Source organism: Pinus tabuliformis, chromosome 2_2, assembly GCF_031772625.1.
Source record: "Pinus tabuliformis cultivar Carrire ecotype Pingquan chromosome 2_2, CPIR1, whole genome shotgun sequence".
NCBI lineage: Eukaryota > Viridiplantae > Streptophyta > Pinopsida > Pinales > Pinaceae > Pinus > Pinus tabuliformis.
Genome location: NC_142300.1, coordinates 1,021,784,270 through 1,021,804,660, shown reverse-complemented (window position 1 = coordinate 1,021,804,660; position 20,391 = coordinate 1,021,784,270).

Genomic DNA, 20,391 nt, shown 5'->3' with positions numbered 1-20,391 from the left:
ATGTATTAAATTTGACTCATGAATAATAGATTTTGCAAAAAAAAAAAAATTACCTATAAAGTTATTTAAGAATATACTAATATTGTTTTTCTTACTATTATTGACCATTTTAAATTGACACTAACTATTTTTCTTACGTTGAGTACAAATTAATTATACTAGTACAATGTTGGCACCACTTCAAAATCTATAAGATGAAATATTTTATAATTCTAGTTGTGTTGTTCAATGATCGAAATATTTTTTTTATAAATTAGAGCGCAACAAAATAGTGAATTTGATTTATATCAATTATAATAAAGAAAATTAAGGAAAACTCACCTCAAACATTATATCTAGTGTCTATCATTTATTCATTTAGTGTTTAAATGGTTTATATTAAATAGAATACTGATTAGGTACTCCATTGTTTTTTTAATAGACCAGGTTTAGAAGATGTTTTTAAGTGCATTATTGAATTTGATTATGCATATTTGATATAGTGAGAGGTCATGTTGGTCAAATAAAGCTTTGAAAACTTAAATATTTTATGGAATTGTCATGTAATTTGTATAACACATGATTACATTGAAATATTAAATAATATAAAACTCCTCCAAAAAGAATATGAAGAGAATATTGGATATACAACAAATATGGAAAAGTGTGTATGAATGTATATTAATATATCCTTTAAAAAAGATTACATTCATGAATCATATAAACCTACTCTTAAGATATTCGCTCAAATAGATCAAGAATGGCTTCTACACCATATTTATTTATCTTGGTCTTCTTGCAATGTTCTTTCTTTGGCATCCATGCCCACACTATGGTATTAATTGGAATAGAGCCAAGTTCTTTGGCATCACGATTTGGTACCCAATGTTTCTCTAAAAATTTTCCATTGTATTTCCCTGACGTAGGCTTCCACCAGTGAACCTTTACATAAAGATATTTGAGGTGGATTTTGCCATCCAAATCATCTCTCCTACATCCTCATTTCCTAATCTAACTAGAAACATCTTTCGTTTCTCAACATCAATCATCGGATTGAAAGTTGGTTTTGGTTTGTTGCATTTGGGTCCAACATATAATGGTTCATCTATCACATTATCAAAATCTCCATCCATAATACTTGACATTATTTGGAGTGCATTACGATCAACATCAACAATGTGCCTTGTCCTGGGCTAGAAATCCTCAGAATATTAATCACTTCCATCTATTATTCTATTATCATTATAGATTCCATCTAATGTATCAAGAACTTTTTCCCAATACACTACTTTATTTTTCCATTCCTTTGTAACAATTGGTGAATCCTCATTCCCAATAGCTTCTTTCCACATTTTGATGTATGATATTATCCCTTCCTTTAGTTCTTTTAAATAGACATCATTCTGTTTGGAAGCTAAGAAAGATGGCTTCCCTATGGGAATTATAGCTCGGCCTTCATCACCTATATTCCATAACTCAATTGGTTTTGACCACTCAATATCTCTAATTGATTCTTTGTACCTTAGTACTGGAACATCATTGAGTACAAGAAATTGGAAGTATTGGACATTAAGATGTCCAACTAGTGAATTTTTTCCCTCCTTGATATATCCATTAAGGAAACTTTGAATTCATAGACCTTGTCAATAAGTGTAGGTGGAAACACTCGATTTTCTTCAATTGTGCAATATGTACCCATCATTTCAGGTAAAGAATAAACATATTTACTTTTTAGGTTGGAAAACATTCTTCCGTAGGTTCCATCTATGTCTTCATGGGTGTGCCCCACAGGCAAGAACCAAACCTCAATAGTGATGAAGACACCAAGTGCAGTTAAAAGTGATAGAAACATGAAAAGATAGCGATTCTTATTATCACTTACTGCATTGTCCAACTGTAACAAAAAATGTGGAGGAAGATGTTTAACATCAACAATGTGACTTTTTGAACTTCCATAAGATATAAAATCATCCTTGTACCCTTGACATTTTGGGTAAATAGACGTGTCAAGTAATGCATTTGTAAATCGATTTCTTGAAACTCCACTTTCATAAAGTAGATCACCATACATATCCAATTTTGGGTCTTCAATGTCCCTTAAGCAATTTTCAAGAGATTTAATAGTAAATTGTGATCCCATATGGACAAATGGTAAGCAGAAATGACCAAAACCTCCTCCCTTATGCCCATGTGTAAGCATACGTGTCAATGACAAACCTAAATTTGTTCCTACAATAGATTTTGAGTTCACACGTAGCCTTGGGATTGAAGTCTTTGTTTTGTCCATTTTATCATGGATAATGCTCAAATACTCCTTTGGAAACCGTTCTGACATAATTCTATGGGCATAGTAGCAATATCTTCCAGACATAACAATCTTGTTATGTTTCTTCAACCTACCACGTGCATTTTCTTCCAACTCTTTTGTAGTTGCTGACTTCATTTGTGCTTTCAACACAATACATTCACTGCATTTACTAAAGTTGGTGTTCTTTTAAAATGCCATATCTCGAAACTTAGTATTCCAGATCTTGCTCATTTTTGACTGTGATATTGCTGGGTAATTGAGCTTTTCAAGAGCCTCATTGATCTCTTTTAACAAAGAAGTTTGTGTGTATGTCGAAGGAAGAAATATTAAAGGAGCAGATGTTCCATCTACTTCAACTTTACTTGTTTGGTTTGGTGAAAAATCTGAATTATCCATTATAACTTTGTGCAATATTTCTATGGTTGCCACTGTGTGAGCTCTTGCTTTGCATGTGTTGGTGTTACCGTGAATAGATTTGATATGTCCATGTTGGAAATAATGTTGGTAGTTATAGAATGTTCTTTGAGGAATTTTATGTATCTTATACCATGCTTTCTTACAAATAATATTCCCATTAAATCTCATGTCCTTTACATTTCTAGCAATAGGTGGTAAGCCATGGCCATGGCCATGGCCCTTTGACATGACTGTGTTTGACATGAATGAATTCAAGAAAAATTCTCTAATACAATTTTTATTTATTTGTCCCATATCCCTTATATCACCTGCAATGGCCTTCCTATCTACATTTTGAAGACAATATTTTCTACAACATACATCTGCTGCCAAAACTTGAATTTCTTTCTGTTCATCTATTTTTGTTTAACATTTTGCAATTTTTTTTGTAGCCATAACTCATTTAATCCTTTCATATGGCCCTGTTACATGCATATCAATTGAGTTTCTATCCTTTTCATTGCAAAAGAACCCATCCCAATTGTTTAAGGGATTTGTGTCCTCTATAACATCCCATATCACCATTTCCTTAGGTGGCTCCTTGAACCTTCCCTTAACCCTTAATATCACACCCTTGTTGTCCACCAACATATTTATTTGCCATCTAACCAAACAGTTTATAGACTTATCCCCAATTCTTCATATCTCACAATTTCCATCTATCTCTTCTAAAAAAGACACCAAAATCCATTTCACCTAGTGTTTCACCCTCAACAATGTCATCCTCGCGGACATTAACTAGCATTCCATTGGCAATGCACATGCTTGCTCCCATGCATTCATGTGTAAGAGAAACCTTTGTACATATGAATCTAACCCTATCTTGGGGAATATTTGTGGCATAATCATGACAATGAGGCTCCAAATCTGATTGTGGCCAAATTTCATAGGATTCTAATGCACCCCCAAGTGTATGCTCAAATCCAGTTGGATGTGGTAGAGGAGCATTATGTTTTAACACCATCTCGATTTTAACCACTATGCATCCTTTCTTTACCATCTTTCCATGCACTTTCTTCCCAAGCTCTGTATTGAATATGGAGCCCTCGCCCACCTTCACTCCATGTTGCAGAAGATCTACCTTGGCTCCAATAGAAAATGTGGAAGAAACATTTTCACCTATAAACGAATGTAAATAATCTTAGTATTTACTCAAAAAAACATTTATTATGCTATCAATAATATATAACACATGCTTCAATGTTTTGATTTACCTATGATGTGTCTCAAATCCATGATCTTCCATGGATGTATGTCCCCTTCATTAACGTCCTCATCAATCAAATGTGGTTGAGTTACATCAATTATCAAAATTGTAACATAACCAACATTAACCCTTTCTCCAACATAATAAGTTCTAGACTCTACAGATTCGACCCTTCCTAGCCTAATGACTTGATCATTAATAAGGAGATCAACATAGTACCATTTTTCCAAAGCTATATTTTCCATTGTAGCTTGTATCAATTCTGTAACAACAATTAAATCGTAGCTTGTAACTAAAAGGTTGAACCGTGTAAAGTGTGACTTTATATTTTCACAAAAACACACAACTTATGAAAAGTTAATATATATGCAAAAATTAAAATATTATGGTAGTAATATTGTATGTAATGAAACATTGTTTCCTCAAATGAAAGCTAAAAATCAATATCATTCCTTCTACTACAAACATAAGCATATTGCTAGAAGCAACATTACATGGTCAAATAAATCTAGCACATGCTAGATTTCCTTCTAGGACAAACAAGCACATTGCCAATAAGAATATTCTAAGGCGAAGGAAATCCACCACATGCTAAATTTCCTTCTAACATAAATAGAAGCATATTACTCACAAAAACATTTCAAAGTAAAACAAATCTTACACATTCTAAAGTTTATTCTAGCACAAACACATTCACATTGCCAAAAACAACATTGCAATGTGAAAGATAGCTAGCATATGCTTGATCTACTTCTAGCACAAACAAAAGGACATTTCCAACAAAAACATTGTAGGAAAAACCAAATCCAACAACTTCTATCAAAAACACAATCACATTTCCAATAACAATGTCGCAAGGTAAAATAAATTTAATGCATGCTAGCTTTACATGTAGGATAAATACAAGCATACCACCAAAAAAAACATTTCATGCCAGAAGAAATGTAGTGCATGTTATATTTCCTTCTAACACAAACAAAATCACATTACAAAGGTGAAGGAAATCTAGCACGTGTTAGATTTCCTTCTATAATAAACAACCAAATTGAAAACAACAATATTGCATAGCAAAAGAAATCTAGCACAACTTCTAGCCCAAACACAAGCACAACATTTCCAATAACATTGCCAAGGTGAAGAAATTCTAACACTTGCTAGATTTCCTTTTATCATAAACAACCCAATTGACAACAATAATATTGCAAAGAAAAAGAAATCTAGCATAGTTTCTAGCCCAAACACAACCATGTTTCCAATAAAAATATTGCAAGGTGAAAGAAATTTAACGCATTTTAGATTTACATGTGGCACAAATACAAGAAAACTACCAACAACAACATTGCATGCCAAAAGAAATCTATTCTGTGTTATGTTTATTTTTAACACAAATCAACAAAGTGTAATGGTGATTCTCTGTTGTGAAGACCCATATTAAAAGTGGTGTAATGCTAATAAGATCAATGCAGCTACTGCCAGGATACCAATGTAAAGTTTCATTGTTCAAAAGTTTAGGGCCTCCTTGGTAAAACCATGCATCTCATATTCAATGACTATGGCATACTCTGAGGTAGATTCAGTAATAAGTTTTGTGCATCAATAGAGTTTTGGCATTTTCTGGCTAAGTTAAGGCACCAACACCACAATTGTTATGAATCAAATAGTCAAGTCTCAAGAGAGAGCCTCTTTTGTCTCATGACTATATCAATCCATGAAATGGTGGAGAGCCTAACAACCTTCTCTTTTAATCACTCAAGCTAGACCAACTTGACAAGTTGTATTCCTATCTAACCAAACATTTTCTGTGTCTTTTCTTCCTCATAAAAAGATAGCAGTCTAGGGGTTATCCGGATGCAAAATATACCTCTCGACAGATTATGTTAACACCATGTTTTAGAAGATTAACCCACTAGCCTTTGTTCTATAGTACAAATAAAATCGGTCACACTTTCATATTTTATTTGGATTTTATTTTCACCCATATGTAGTAGCATTGTTCTGACCAATATGTTTGCTTTAAAAAGTAATGCAGTTCTAATAGCCAATGTTGACATGGTTGGTCAATCTTTTTCTATAGAATAGATTTATGATGACAGGAAAGTTATAGAAGTATCAATAGTCATAGAAAATGAATTTGCAGAGAGACTGGGAAGACCAAATCAAGTTCCCACATCCATTGGCCTGTTGAAAACATCCCAATATGAGGACTGAGATACATACCTTGGAAAGGAATATTCAAATGCAACCCGATCCAAAAAATAGACAAACGTAAAAGAAGTCGATCAAGAACCAGGAACAGATACAAAAACTCATTATGGGTATTGATATATATTGGGATAATGTGGTAAAGATGAAGCATAAGGTATTGGTGGGCCACTGGGAACACATTAGGATGTCTAGTGGACAAATGAAAGAATGGGTGTAGAAATGTTGGTTTTGTATTGTTGGAAATAGATCGAAGGTAAGCATGCTCGTCAATAGTTGGTTTGGATTCCACTTCATGATATTCGAACATGCAGATAGGATTGGCTCAATCTCATGTGTGAAAGGTAGGTGATTTTTATGCTTGTAGAATTATACGATTAGATTTAATCCTATTAAAGAAGATCCCCAGCGAAAATACATATGGGTTAAATTCCCTGGCCTTCCTTTGGAACTATGGACCAAGAAGGAAATCATGGAAATTGCCAACAAGATAGGACAATTCTATTATGTCGATGAAGGGTGTGCTGGCCTTCTGGAAAAATGAGTAGCATGGTTTTTTATTGAACCAGATTCCATAGAAGTTCTCCCAGCTACCCTTGATATCTATTAGAGTACACAATCTATCATAAAACGAGTGGATTACTGGGGAATCCATTTTAGATGTTTGGGATGCCATAATACCATACATCTAATAGCGAAATTCCTACGTAGACTTGGTTTGGATGACATCAAAATGTATGGTAAGGCTATAGGCATAAATCATAATCATACTTTTCCCAAGAAATAACATGCCCCTGGGGAGCTTCCAAATGAAGTGTAGGTGCCTACGCTAGAAGAAGTTCCTATAAACAATAGTAGTAGAAATGATAACAGTATGTCGACTCTAGGAAATAGTACTCAAGAAATAGATTTCCAAGAGAGGCCATACGGACGAGGAAAATTGGCGAATAATGAGAAGAGAAGCTTATGACTAAGGTGGAGCAATTAAGATTACAAAGTGAGTAGGAAAGAAGGATCATGCACAGAAATGAAGAAGAAGATGAGTGAGAATGAAAAAGGATGAAGAAATATCAACAGATAAATAGTTGCTTAGCAAGAAAAGGTGGAAGATTTCAGATTCAAATAATATGTTTGGTTGTTAGTTGTAATTGGTTTCCAGTAAATGCATATATTCGTTTGCCCAAAAAAAAAAAAAAAACTGTTATTTGTTTGCATCAGTTTACTAAGCAATTGTATATCGTCATAAATATATGATGTTTTCCTAGAAATTTGGAGAACCTCCTCACAAATCTTGTCTGCTAGAATTTTAAAATTAATATTACAGAGGCAGAGTCAAGGTCCTTATGCACGAAAGTGCCAAAGTGTACTATGCTTATGTAGAATGACAGTCAATAAATAGGAACTCATCTGCAGTTATAAAAGAGATCGCAATGTTCAGAGAGCCAAAAGATTTCTAAGGACCTTCCAAGCAAAATCTTAGCACGCTTATACATCTAATGGGTATTATCATCCATGTATCATTGATTCAACCAAACTAGAATAGTCAAACTTTCAAACCATTAGGTATGGAAGTCACAAAAACACCAAATAATGGCATGGCTTACGAAAGAACAATTGCATTGCCATGACAGGAGAAGAATTTGGAATGTGTTTAGACACATTTAGAGTTAATAGAAAGATAGTTTCCTATTCAGATTTTGGTTCTTCTGAACCCTCCTCAGTGTCATCATCATCATGATTTTTATCATCTTCTTCCCCTCCAGTATCTTCTTCAGTGTCAAGGGCATTATCATTATTTATTCTAATTCCATGAAGATGCCTGAAATCAGGGGAAACAATATCAAGCATCTCATTCAAATCTTGGTGATCATAGCTTTGCCGAGAAGCTAACTTGGGAGGCAGATAATTTTGACTTCCTACCACTGCATCGTCAGACACTCTGTCTTGACACTTCAAGCTACTTAATAGTAGATCTTGAATGGACCTAATATTCTCACCTGCTGTGTTACGAAACCAGCTCAAGAAAAGATAGAAAAGATAGATGAACGCCTTAGAATTCAGCCTCTTCGAGGGGGCAACCTCCTTTACATTACATAAATGAAAAATTCTTTGATGATTCAAATGACAAAACCTCCTTTCTATATACAGGAGTTTAAGGAGTCACAATATAATCCAGCCAACCTAACAATAATAATATAAAGCCACAAAAATAACAATAGAGGGATTCTATGGAGCACAGAAATAACAATATGGGGATAATAGGGGCACAACAATATAAATGAGGGGTATAACTATAACAGTAATGGGGTAATCACTAGTGTTATAGGGACCCAACATGCCCCTCTCCTTCAAAAAAGTGTTGTCCTCAACGCTTGAGTAATTCTGGATACTTCTACATAAAATTCTCATCCTCCCATGTGGAATCTTCAGCGGATAAGTTCTTCCACTTGATAAGATACTCTGAAATTGATCGATTTCGTAGCTATCAAGTTCTTGTTTCTGTGACTTCTTCTGCTTCCAAAATAATTTTTCCTTCCTCATCAAGTTCTGGCAATATTGTTTGAATTGGGAGCTTGTCGCCTATAACCTTCTTTAAACATGAAACATGGAAAACTGGGTGCAGTCGAGAAGCTGCAGGAAGCTCTAATTTGTATGCCATAGTACTAATCTTTTGCAACACCTTGTATGGACCATAATACTTTGGTGATAGTTTATTATCCTTATTAGCTTGCTTTAGGGACATTTTCTTTCATGGCTGTAGCCGTAGGAATACCAAATCACCTACATCAAAACTTCTTTCACTGTGATGTTGATCTGCCTGTTGTTTCATTCTATTTTGTGCCAACACGAGGTTATCCTTTAAGAGTTGGAGGACTTATTTTTGATGTTCGATGTGAGGTTCCACTGCCTGAACCATAGAATTTTCTCTTAAATATGATGTGATGAATGGTGGTTGATACCCATAAAGTGCCATAAATGGGGTCATTTTTGTTGTTGTATGGAAGGAAGTGTTATACCAGCATTCAGCCAGAGGCAACCATTTGATCCATTGTGTCTTTTTATCAAATACAAAGCAACGAAGATATCCTTCCAAACATTTGTTTACTATCTCAGTTTTCCCATCATATTGAGGATGATAAGATGAGCTATGAGCTAACTGAGTTCCAAGACAAGAAAATAATTCTATCCAAAAATTTCCGATGAAAATGGGATCTCTGTCACTTACAATAATCTTTGGGTTTCCATGTAGCTTTTGAACTGTTTCCATAAATGCAGTAGAAACTGTACTGGCTTTAAATGGGTGTGATAATGCACAAAAGTATGCATACTTGGTAATTTTGTCAACTACCACCATGATGACACTCTTTCCCTCAGACTTGGGTAAACCTGTGATAAAATCCATTGAAACCTCCTCCCAATGTTGGCTTGGAATGGATAAAGGTTGTAATAGACCCGGTGTCTTAATTGTTTCAACTTTATTTTGTTGGTAAACCAAACATTCCGCCACAAAATTTTGAATATCTGATTTAAGGCCATCCCAAAAAGTTCCTTCTTAACCATGTGGTAAGTTTTTAAAAATCCTAAGTGCCCTCCTAAGGGAGAAGTGTGCAATTCCATAAGAATCTTTTGTTTTAGCTAGGAATTCTTACAGAGGTATAAGCGATATTTGTACCATAACGAATCATTTTGCCAACTAAATGTATCAGAAGTACTGGAATCTTGTTGTAGCTTTCGAATAAGTGGCCACACTTCTTCTTCATTCTTCCATTCCTCCCTTGCTTCGTTTATCCAATCTGGTTGGATAATAAAAATTGCACACAACAATGCTTCCACATCCTCATCCTTTCTTGAGAGTGCATCTGCCACCACATTTTGCTTCTCTTTTTTGTAGATGATTTCAAAGTCATAACCCAACAACTTTGTGACCCACTTTTGTTTCTCTTCAGAGGATAGTCTTTGTTCTAAAAAGTATTTAAGGCTAGCATGATCCGTTTTTATATTGAAGTGTCCTCCCATTAGGTAGGGTCACCATTTCTTAAGTGCATGGAGTATTGCCAACATTTCCTTCTCATAAATATATTTTCTTAAAAACTTTCCCCTGATTGGATGACTTTCAAAAGCAATGGGTCTTTCATCTTGCATTAGAACAACACCAATTCCATTTCCTGAAGCATCACATTCCACAATAAAGGTTTTTGTCAAGTCCAGTGTAGCTAAGACCAATGCTTGGCACATTGCCTCTTTAAGATGTTCAAAGGCCTTTGTTGCTTCCAGAGTCCATGAAAATGAATCTTTCTTCAATAATGTTGTTAGAGGTGCTGCTATTCTCCCATAATTCTTAACAAACTTGTGATAATACCCTGTCAACCCAAGAAATCCTCGCAGATGCTTTATGGATGTGGGGATTTTCCATTTCTTAATGGCTCTAACTTTGCTAGGGTCTATCTTAACTCCTTCATGAGATACAATATAACCCAAATATTCCACCTAGTGGACTCCAAAGAAACATTTGGATCTTTTTGCATATAATTGTTTCTCCTCCAATAGTTGTAGCACCCTGTCAACATCTTCAACATGATCATCAAAAAATACTAACACAAATTTTCTAAGGAATGGTTTGAAAATTGAATACATCAAACCTTGAAATGTTGAAGGTGCATTGGTAAGGACAAAAGGCATGACCAAAAATTCATAATGACCCTCATGAGTTCTAAATGCCGTTTTTGGAATGTCTTCAATCTTCATCCTGATTTGATGATATCCCAAACGAAGATCCAACTTGGTGAATTAAAATGATCCATGCAATTCATCCAGCAATTCATCAATGACAGGAATGGGGAACTTATCTTTAGTAGTGAGCTTGTTGAGCTCCCTATAATCCGGACACATGCGCCATGATCCATCCTTCTTGTATACCAATACTACTGGAGCTGAGAAAGAACTTTGACTCGGTTGAATTATACTAGCCTCTAGCATTTCTACAACCGTACGTTCAATTTCACTTTTTTGGACATAGGGATATCTGTACGGGCTGATGTTTGGATGAACACTTCCTGGAATCAGATGAATAGCATGATCATGATCACACATAGGTGGGAGACCTTTGGGAGTCTCAAATACCTTGGAATTATTGTGTAGGACTTTTTGGAGATCTGGAGAAATATATGATTCCAATGTGGAAACATCTAGCGAACATAATTGTGCAATTACACCTCTTTGCTCCTTGTTTATAAGCTTAGTCATGCCATTAGAGCTGATTACCTTTCCTGGTTTCCATGCCATACCCCTTAATTCAACTTCCTTTCCTTCCGTAGAAAATTTGATGAAAAGTTCTTGAAAATTAAAAGCTATTGTACCCAAGGATTGTAGCCATTGGACTCCTAGTACAACATTGGCACCTCCCATTGGAATGGAAAGCATTGGGCTAGTCAATACATATTCTTCCATGGATAGCTTGATATTATGGCACTTTCGAGAGAAATTTATTGTTCCTCCATTTGCAATCATCACTTGAAACTCTGGTGCTAGATATAGGAAGTAATTCAATTCTCTTGCTACCCTACAATGAATAAAATTGTGGGTGCTTCCTTAATCAATCAACACTATTACCTTTTTCTTCTTGATTTGTCCTTCTATGTTGATGGTTTGAGGAGTGGTAATTCCCGCCAATTCATTACAAGATATGGTCATATTTGTTTCTTCTTCATCTAGGCTTTGTTCCTAGAATGTATCCTCTTCTTTTGACCTTTCTTGCTCCTTTTCTTCTTCCTCTTCACAATCTATGTAGAATAATTTCTTCTCAGCACACTTATGACCTTTTGTGTATTTTCTATCACAATTGTAACAAAGCCCTTTTGCTCTTTTTTCTTCCAATTGTTGTGGTGTCAACCTTCTAGGCTATGGAAGACTAGGGGCAACAACACTTCCGTCTTTATAGTTGTGAGTGGTATGCTTCCTAGTTGCCATAATTTTGCTTTCCATTTTTATTTCTAACCTGAATGCCTTCTCTAATGAATCAAGTTCCCAAAGGCGAACATCATGTTGGATATTATCCTTTATAGACCCTATGAACACATCAATCCTATGCTCCTCTGGAATACCTTTTACCCTTATGTTCAATTTTTGGAACTCCTCAATGTGCTCCATTATTGAACCCTTTTGTTTGAGACTTATCAATTGGAAAAAAAAGTGTTGCTTTTTGTATCCTCATAATGTGATATCAATTCTTTTGTAAAAATTACCCAAGTGATAAAGTGTTTACGAGAACAAAGCCATTGATACCATACAAACTGATTTGGTTCCAAATATATACAGTTTCCATATGTACCTTTTGTGCGTTTTGCACATTATTGAGATCGAAGAATTGCTCCATCTGTAATATCCATGTGGCGGGATCTGTGCCATCAAACTTCCTCATATCGATTTTTGGAATATGGTGATTCTTCGATCCAACATTAGCGTCTATGGAATCACGATTAACATTTCTTTTTCTCTCATCATGAGTTTTCTTTACTACCTTTTCACCGTTAGTAAGTATTTCTTGTAGAAAATTTGTTAAATCTGTCTTCAAATCTTCCATGCCTGTCTTCAAATTTGTGTTCAAATCTATCTTCAAATTTTCGATCTTAGCTTCCATGCCATTCATCTTAGCTTCCACGCCATTTATCTTAGCTTCCACGCCATTTATCTTAGCATCTATTAACTTTTGTGAGCGTGACATTTGTTGCACTTGTTCTTGTAATTTTGATATATCATGTAGCATTTCTTCCTCTTCTTCATGAGTCATGCTAGAGCTTTCAGGTTCCTTACTAGGTGTTTGCATTCTCTTTCCTTGGGGCATCAATTACCAATAGTAATGCTCTACTATGCCCTTTGAATTCCTTCAAAATAAATTTTCAAAGCAAGCTTAATAAAAAATTTTAAAAAAATCTACACACCTTTTTTCACTTTGTAGGAGCTCAATATTGCTTTTGATGTATCTCTGTACTTTCCAATCATCTAGTTTTGAATTTGTGACCTGTAGTAGCTCTCTGTGTCCTCTTTCCAATGCCACCAGTCGGATCCAAATTGGAGTCTCCAACAAAGATCTATGCATAATCTCCCAAGATGACCTGATTATAGACCTTTCCAGAAGAACGAAGTTGTATGAAGTGCCACGTGTACAATTTTTGCTATTTGGTTCTGCAAAAGATATACAAGAAACTATAGTCTGTCCTCTTTCTGTACCTTCCTATGAAATTTCAATCTGATTCCCAGAGTGAAAGTTATGACAATTTTCCCCAGGTCACCTGTTTCGAATGTAATTCAGGAGTCTGCAAAAAGACCAATTTACTCAGATCATATCTCCGAAAATATCGCACGAAAAGCTCTGAAATTTTTAACCAACGTTCAGCGCGATTTCTTCTCAAATGGGTCTTTTTTGAGACTTCTAAAATGTCACAGAAAAAAGTTATAGCGAAAATGCCACGATGACCTATTTGGAGCAGAAAAACCCTAGAATCCAAAGCTCTGATACCAAATGTTATGAAACTCGCTCAAGAAAAGATAGAAAAGATAGATCAACGCCTTAGAATTCAACCTCTTCGAGGGGGCAACCTCCTTTACATTACATAAATGAACAATTCTTTGATGATTCAAATGACAAAACCTCCTTTCTATATATAGGAGTCTAAGGAGTCATAATATAATCCAGCCGACCTAACAATAATAATCTAAAGCCACAAAAATAACAATAGAGGGATTCTATGGGGCACATAAATAACAATATAGGGGTAATAGGGGCACAAAAATATAAATAAGGGGTATAACTATAATACTAATGGGGTAATCACTAGTATTATAGGGACCCAACATGTTGCTGCAATCTGACTAGAATCAAAATCTTGATTAATTCCTTCATCACTGATCCTTCTTGTCACTCGCTCTCTGTCATCACTCCGAAGAGATTCATTGTTGCCATGAACTAAACCAACTATACTGACTGCCCAATAACCAAAAACCTCTGATGCTAGATCAAGTGTTGCTATCGAATGCTTATCACCCTTTTTTCTAGCATCTATCTCATCTCTATGCTGCTAACTGATAGGAGACTAACTCTGCCTCTCCCCATTTAACAAGTTTCCAATAGGATGGGATGTTCTCACCAAATGCTGGCCACTTTTATATGTATCACGTAATCTTTTTGGTTCAGCACCAGTCCTGGTGTTTAATGTTTCCCCTTGATTTTCACCATCTAATTTTTTCCTCGCTGATTCTATTAGAGCTTGTTCTTCATCTTCAAGTTGCATTGTTTCTCCTCCCAAACCCCCTTCACCATCTCCTAGTTCATCATCCTCCTGAACCATTTCGCTTAGGTTATTGTTTGATTTGGCAAGCTCATTCCCCATAGTATATGTACACAACTCGATCCTTCTACATATACTTGTGCTTTCAAGCCACCGAGTTGCATCTGCTTCAGCCCCAAGGAATTTTAGTTTCTGATGATAATGCCATCTTTTTGGAATGGAATGGTGAACAAGAAGCCAAGGAGTTACCATTAAATTTCAATCAAGTATGGCTACAAGATAAATATTTAGTGGACCTGATTAAGATCTTGGATGAGGACTTTAGGGATAATGAAAAATAAAATGATGTATCAGGTCACTCAAAATTTCGTATGTTTTCCCTTCTCTTCATGAGCCTTATCCCATTTCAAAACTAAATCTCCCATCTCAAAGTTCTTTCTGGTTATGATGGCTGAGTGAAAAAAGGATTTTATTAGCGCTTGGTGGTAATGCTTTTGGTTTTGGTCAACTGTTCTTTTGATAATCCTGATTAGGTTTTTGTTTGTTGATTCAACCAACCCATTACCTTGTGGATAGTAATTAGAAGAATATTTTAATTTGAACCCTCTTTTTAATGCAAACTCAGTCATTGCATTTCCAGAAAAATATGATGCATTATCAAACATTAAGGCCGTTGGCAATCCAAACCTAGTGATGATAATTTGATCTATGAATTCAATAATGTTTTCAGCATTAACTGTATTGAGAGGAACTCCTTCTACCCATTTAGTAAAATAATCTGTTGCCGTGGGGATATACCTATGTTGCTTAGAAGAGTGAGGAACAATCTCACCTATTATGTCCAAGCCCCATTGGTTGAATGGTTGCTCGATGTTGACCGGCTGTAGTGGCATGGACGATTTCCTTTGTTTCCCTGCAGCAGTCTGGAAGATTTGGCATTTCCTTACGTAATTGTATGAGTCTTTGGACAGCGTGGGCCAATAATATCCTGCACGTAAGATCTTATGCGCAGTAGTCTCTCCAGCATAGTGTCCACCTGCTGGTCCATCGTGGAGTTCCTGCAAAACCTTTTCGGCTTCAGTTTTCTCAAGACACCTAAGAAGTACAGAATCATAATTCTTTTTAAACAGAACGTCATTTATGAGCTAGTATTGTTTAGCTTTCAATCTTAGAGCTCTTTTCTTGGTGTGATCCAAATGCGATGGAGCATAACCGTTCTTAAGATAATAAATGGTGTCCGCATATAATGATTCTGCGTCGTTTAGGATTACCTCATACATGTGTACCTCTTCAGATGAGTTCTCAGGAATTTACGATGCTCCAGCTAACATCTTGCAGAAGCCTTGACCTCTTACGATGTTTCATGGTTTGATCTCAAGATCGTATTCTTGTAGAGCTGTAATCCAATTTTCTCTCTTTTCGCCCACATCCTTCTGTACCAAAAGGTTTCTTACCGGTAGAAACGGTACTACAACTTTGGTATCGGCTTTAACTAAGAAAGGTCTGAAATATTTGATCGCTTTGAAAACAGCATAAGCCTGTTTCTCGACGTCTGAGTAATTGATTTCAGCACCTTGTAAGTTCGAGCTTAAAGAATGCGATTGGAGCTTCTGCCTTTTCTTGATTTACTTGAGTCAAAATTGCGGCATAAGATTTCTCTGAGGCAAAAGTGTATAAGATGAAAGATTCTGAAAAATTTGGGGTAGCTAAAGATGGAGCGTTGATGATAGCTTGTTTGATCAAGTTGAATGCTTCATGCTCATCTATGCCCCATTTAAAATTTGAATTCTTTTTTATCATATTTTGTAAAGGAGAAATAATACTTGAAAAATCGGGGACAAACCTTTTTACAAAATTGATTTTTCCAAGGAAAGATTGCATGGCCTTTTTGTTATGGGGTATGGATATTTCAAAAAATTCTTTGATTCTGTCTGGTTCAATGTGAATACCAGATTTTGACACTATGAATCCGAGAAATTTCCCTTCACTTAATGCCAAAAAAGATTTCTTTGGGTTAAGTGAAATTCCATACCTTAAGCATCTTTGAAAGATCTGTTTCAAATCTTTGAGATGGTCGCTTCGCTTCTTGGAGTACACTGTTATATCATCTAGGTAAATCACTACCGATTTATTAACCAAACCTTTAAATGCGATGTCCATGGCTCTCTGAAAGGTAGCGCCGGCATTGATCAGACAGAATGGCATCTTCCGATATGCGTATGAGCCCCACTTGGTTCGGAATGTGGTTTTCAACTAATCATCGGGATGTACCAACACTTGATTGTATCGTGAAAATCCATCCAGGAAAGACATTAATTCTGAGCCCGCTACTGCGTGTAGTATTTGCTCCATAGTTGGGAGGGGAAATTGTCTTTCTGACAGGCTTTGTTGAGATTCTGGAAATCAATATAGATTCTAATATCTCCGTTTTTCTTCCTAACAGGCACCATATTGGATACCCATTTGGAGTGTCTGTCGGGGAAAATTATTCTGGCTCTCAACAATTTATTTAGCTGAGTCTTTATTTGATTTTCTAAGTTGGGGTGGATTTTTCTGAGCTTCTGCTGGACAGGTTTTTCATTGTCAATCATAGGGATAGTGTGTTGAATGATAGAAGTGTTGTATGTTTTCAGCTCATCGTAATTCCACGCAAAAATGTTTTTGAATTGTCTCAGATGACGGATATATGCTGATTTTTCTTCAGGGGCCAGGCCGTGGCCTAGATTAACATTTTACGGCTTCTGATTGGTTCCTAGGTTCACTAATTCATAGTTCAGAGTTGAAATGTAGAGTTTAGAATTGGTAGAGCTTTTAAACCGACTTTTCAAATCATATAAATCTTCTAACTTAACCACCGATTTAGGTATAGTGTTATCAGTGCTATTTTGCTGAATTTGGTGATCATGATGGTCTTCGTCAATTATTCAATTTGAGTAGGATCCTTCAGAAGTGAGGAAATTTACGATGTCTGGATCGTCATTGAATACTCTCCAGTTGGTGATGCTGTCAGGGATGGATGGTTTAAATATTAATTCTATTGAAAACCTATCGAGACTAAAATATTCAGAGGGAATCAGTCTAGAGGCTACGTTAGCTAACAGGTCTGTGCTCGCATTTTGGAGTCTTGGGATTGACGAAATATTGAATGCTATGAAATGTGAATTCAGATCTTGTACTAAAGATTGATAGTGCTTTAAATGACTTGACAGGTAATGTATGGTGTTACGTACCTGTTTGACGACAATTTCAGAATCTCCAAAGACTTGAAGATACTTAACATTCAAGCCGATTGCTTTGTATAGGCCTTGCACCAAGGCTTCGTATTCCGCTGTATTTTTTGTGAAATCGAACTCAAGTATGCATGTAAGCATGGTCTTGTTCCCATCTGGGTTAATCAGAACGCATCCTGCTCCGGCTCCCTCATTAGATTTAGAGCCATCAAAATATAATTTCCAAAATAAAGATGTATTTACAGAACTATCTAAAAAATTAAAACACCTTGAATCATTAGTTTGGGAAAAGTTTTCAACTTGGGACACAACTGAATTTTCTAAGTAAGGTGAAGTGTGAGAATTGAAATTTCCGAGGAAAGAATCTACCGAGTAGTTGCCTATGATACTGTTGTTGTATGCTATTGATTCGTTCTCTCCTTCCAATTCTGTCACTATGTACTTTTGGTGCAATTCTCGTTCAACCTTTATTTGATTGGGTTTTCCGTTGTAGGGTAACCACATCTGTGACCAGTTGGTTGAGAAATATCCGTGGAGTTTCTCGGACAAATCCCTGCTAAGAACTAAACCATAGAATTCAGGGATATCAGCCACTAGAATGTTGATAACCTGACATACTTTCGGGTTAGACGACAATCTTATGGTCACCTGGTTAAGTTCACCAATCACTTCGACTTGAGATCGATCAAGTTGAAATATGCACACTGCAGATTTCTGAGGCTGAACATTCAATTTGGCACATATTGATCTGGGTAGAATATTCGTTGAAGCGCCAGAATCAATCAGGCAATTGTGCACGTTTTTATTGAAAATTTCATAAGTGAGGAGAAAAGGAGGAGTATGAGATCTTGACCTTCCTCCAATCAAGGCAATGTCATTCGGATCAATCTTATTGATCATGTTGGTCCGAGGTCTTCCCATGTTTTGGGAAGCTACAACTGTAGGTAAAGATGTAGTAGGCACGGCATGTAATTCCTTCATCATTGTTTTCTGTTGATGTTTCAATTTGCTCAATTCGTAAAGAGTGATATAAGCCCTAGTCTTTTTCATGTCATCAATAATGTTATACTCCATTTCATTCGACACTATCAGTGTTCTTGATGGAGGTGCTTGATCTGATTGGATTGGGCTAAATTGGGTCGCTCTAGCGATTGTTTTCTTTGTTGCGACTTTATCTTTTGTTGCAGGGCTTGCGCCCTTCTGTTTAGGGGTAGTTTGGGGAGGATCAAGTTGATTTTTGCTTCGTGTGCTAACCGGAAATGCTTCTTGATCCTCTTCTTGTGGGAGGATGAAATCCCACATTCCTTGTAGTTCCACAACTTCTTCATCATCGGTATTCCCTTCAGTGGTATTCTCTTCTTCTTCCTCCTCTTTAGATTCGACGTTTGAGACAACATTAGGTGGTTTCACCTCCATGGGAAGGTTTCTTTTAAAAGATTTGTAGGGCTTTTTTGAAGAAGTTTCCGCTACTTGTTTTCTTATGTCAATCATCTCGTTGGACATGGCCTTTAACACCTTTTGTAATCCTTCCATATCGAAAGGATCTTTCGTTTGCTTCTTCTTGGTGTCTTCTTTGAAAGAGATCTTCTTAGATTTGCGTTCTTCTATTGCAGATCTCTTTTCTAGGGCGACTACGCGTTTTTCTACTCCTAACGCCTCAGTCAAGTTTTCAACTAAAGTTGTCTTGTTTGCCCTATCTACGAAGATGGCCAAGTTTGATGGTAAGGTCGTGATGTACCACCTCGCTGGGTTGAGAAGCAGTGGGAATCTTGTTGAGGATCTTGTTGAACCGTAAATTGAAATATTTAATGGGTTCTCTATCCTCAGCTTTAAGATTAGATAGGTCATTGATCAATGTCGCTGTTGATCTGTCATTGCCAAACTTGGTGAGGAATTGACTTTGAAAAATGTCCCAACTTGTGATGGACCCAGAAGGTAACGAAAAGTACCATGACCCAGCTGTTCCTTGCATTGTGTAAGGAAAAAGTCGGACAACAGCATCTTCGTTGGTAACTCCGTTGAGATTAACAAAAGCATGAAATTATTGATATGCTCTTCAGCTAGCATGCCTGTTTCTATATTGAATTTAGGTAGCCACTTCTCAGGATGGGCCAGTATTGGACTCAGGGGTGGAGGCATTAAAACCGCCCTAGGATTATTCCATGGAGACTGGGCCATCGTTGAGCCGCTAGTTAATGAGAGTGCAGAAGACAGTCCCTAATGCTGAGAAGATGAAGGTATTATGATCGTTGATGATTGAAGAGGAAGTGTGGAAGATGGATGAGTGATTTGGGATGAGGATGTGGGTGGTTGACTTCGCGGTGAGGGTGTTGAAATGGACGAAGTGGATGAAAGAGTCTCACGGTCAGACACTGGTGGTGCTTTCCTTGCTCTTTTCCGAGTAGGAAGAGGGAGTTCACTTGGTTGAATACCAAAATTTTCACTCTTCAATCTAGTCAGAGGGTGAGCAGGAACGTACTGCGAAGTCACACTGCTGTTAGATTTATCAGACCTATGAGAAAAAATAGAGAATCCCTGGAGTTTATGAATCAAAGTTTGTATTTCACGGGGTTCAATAATGAGTTGTTCTGATATATTAGGGTAGGTAGCAGCGGTGGATACTCGAGCGACTTGTAACTCCGGGTTTAACCGTATTGGAGAAGTCGAGGGAGTTGATGAGGGTGATTTACTCTCAGAATGGCATTTAGATTTTGACTTAGTTGC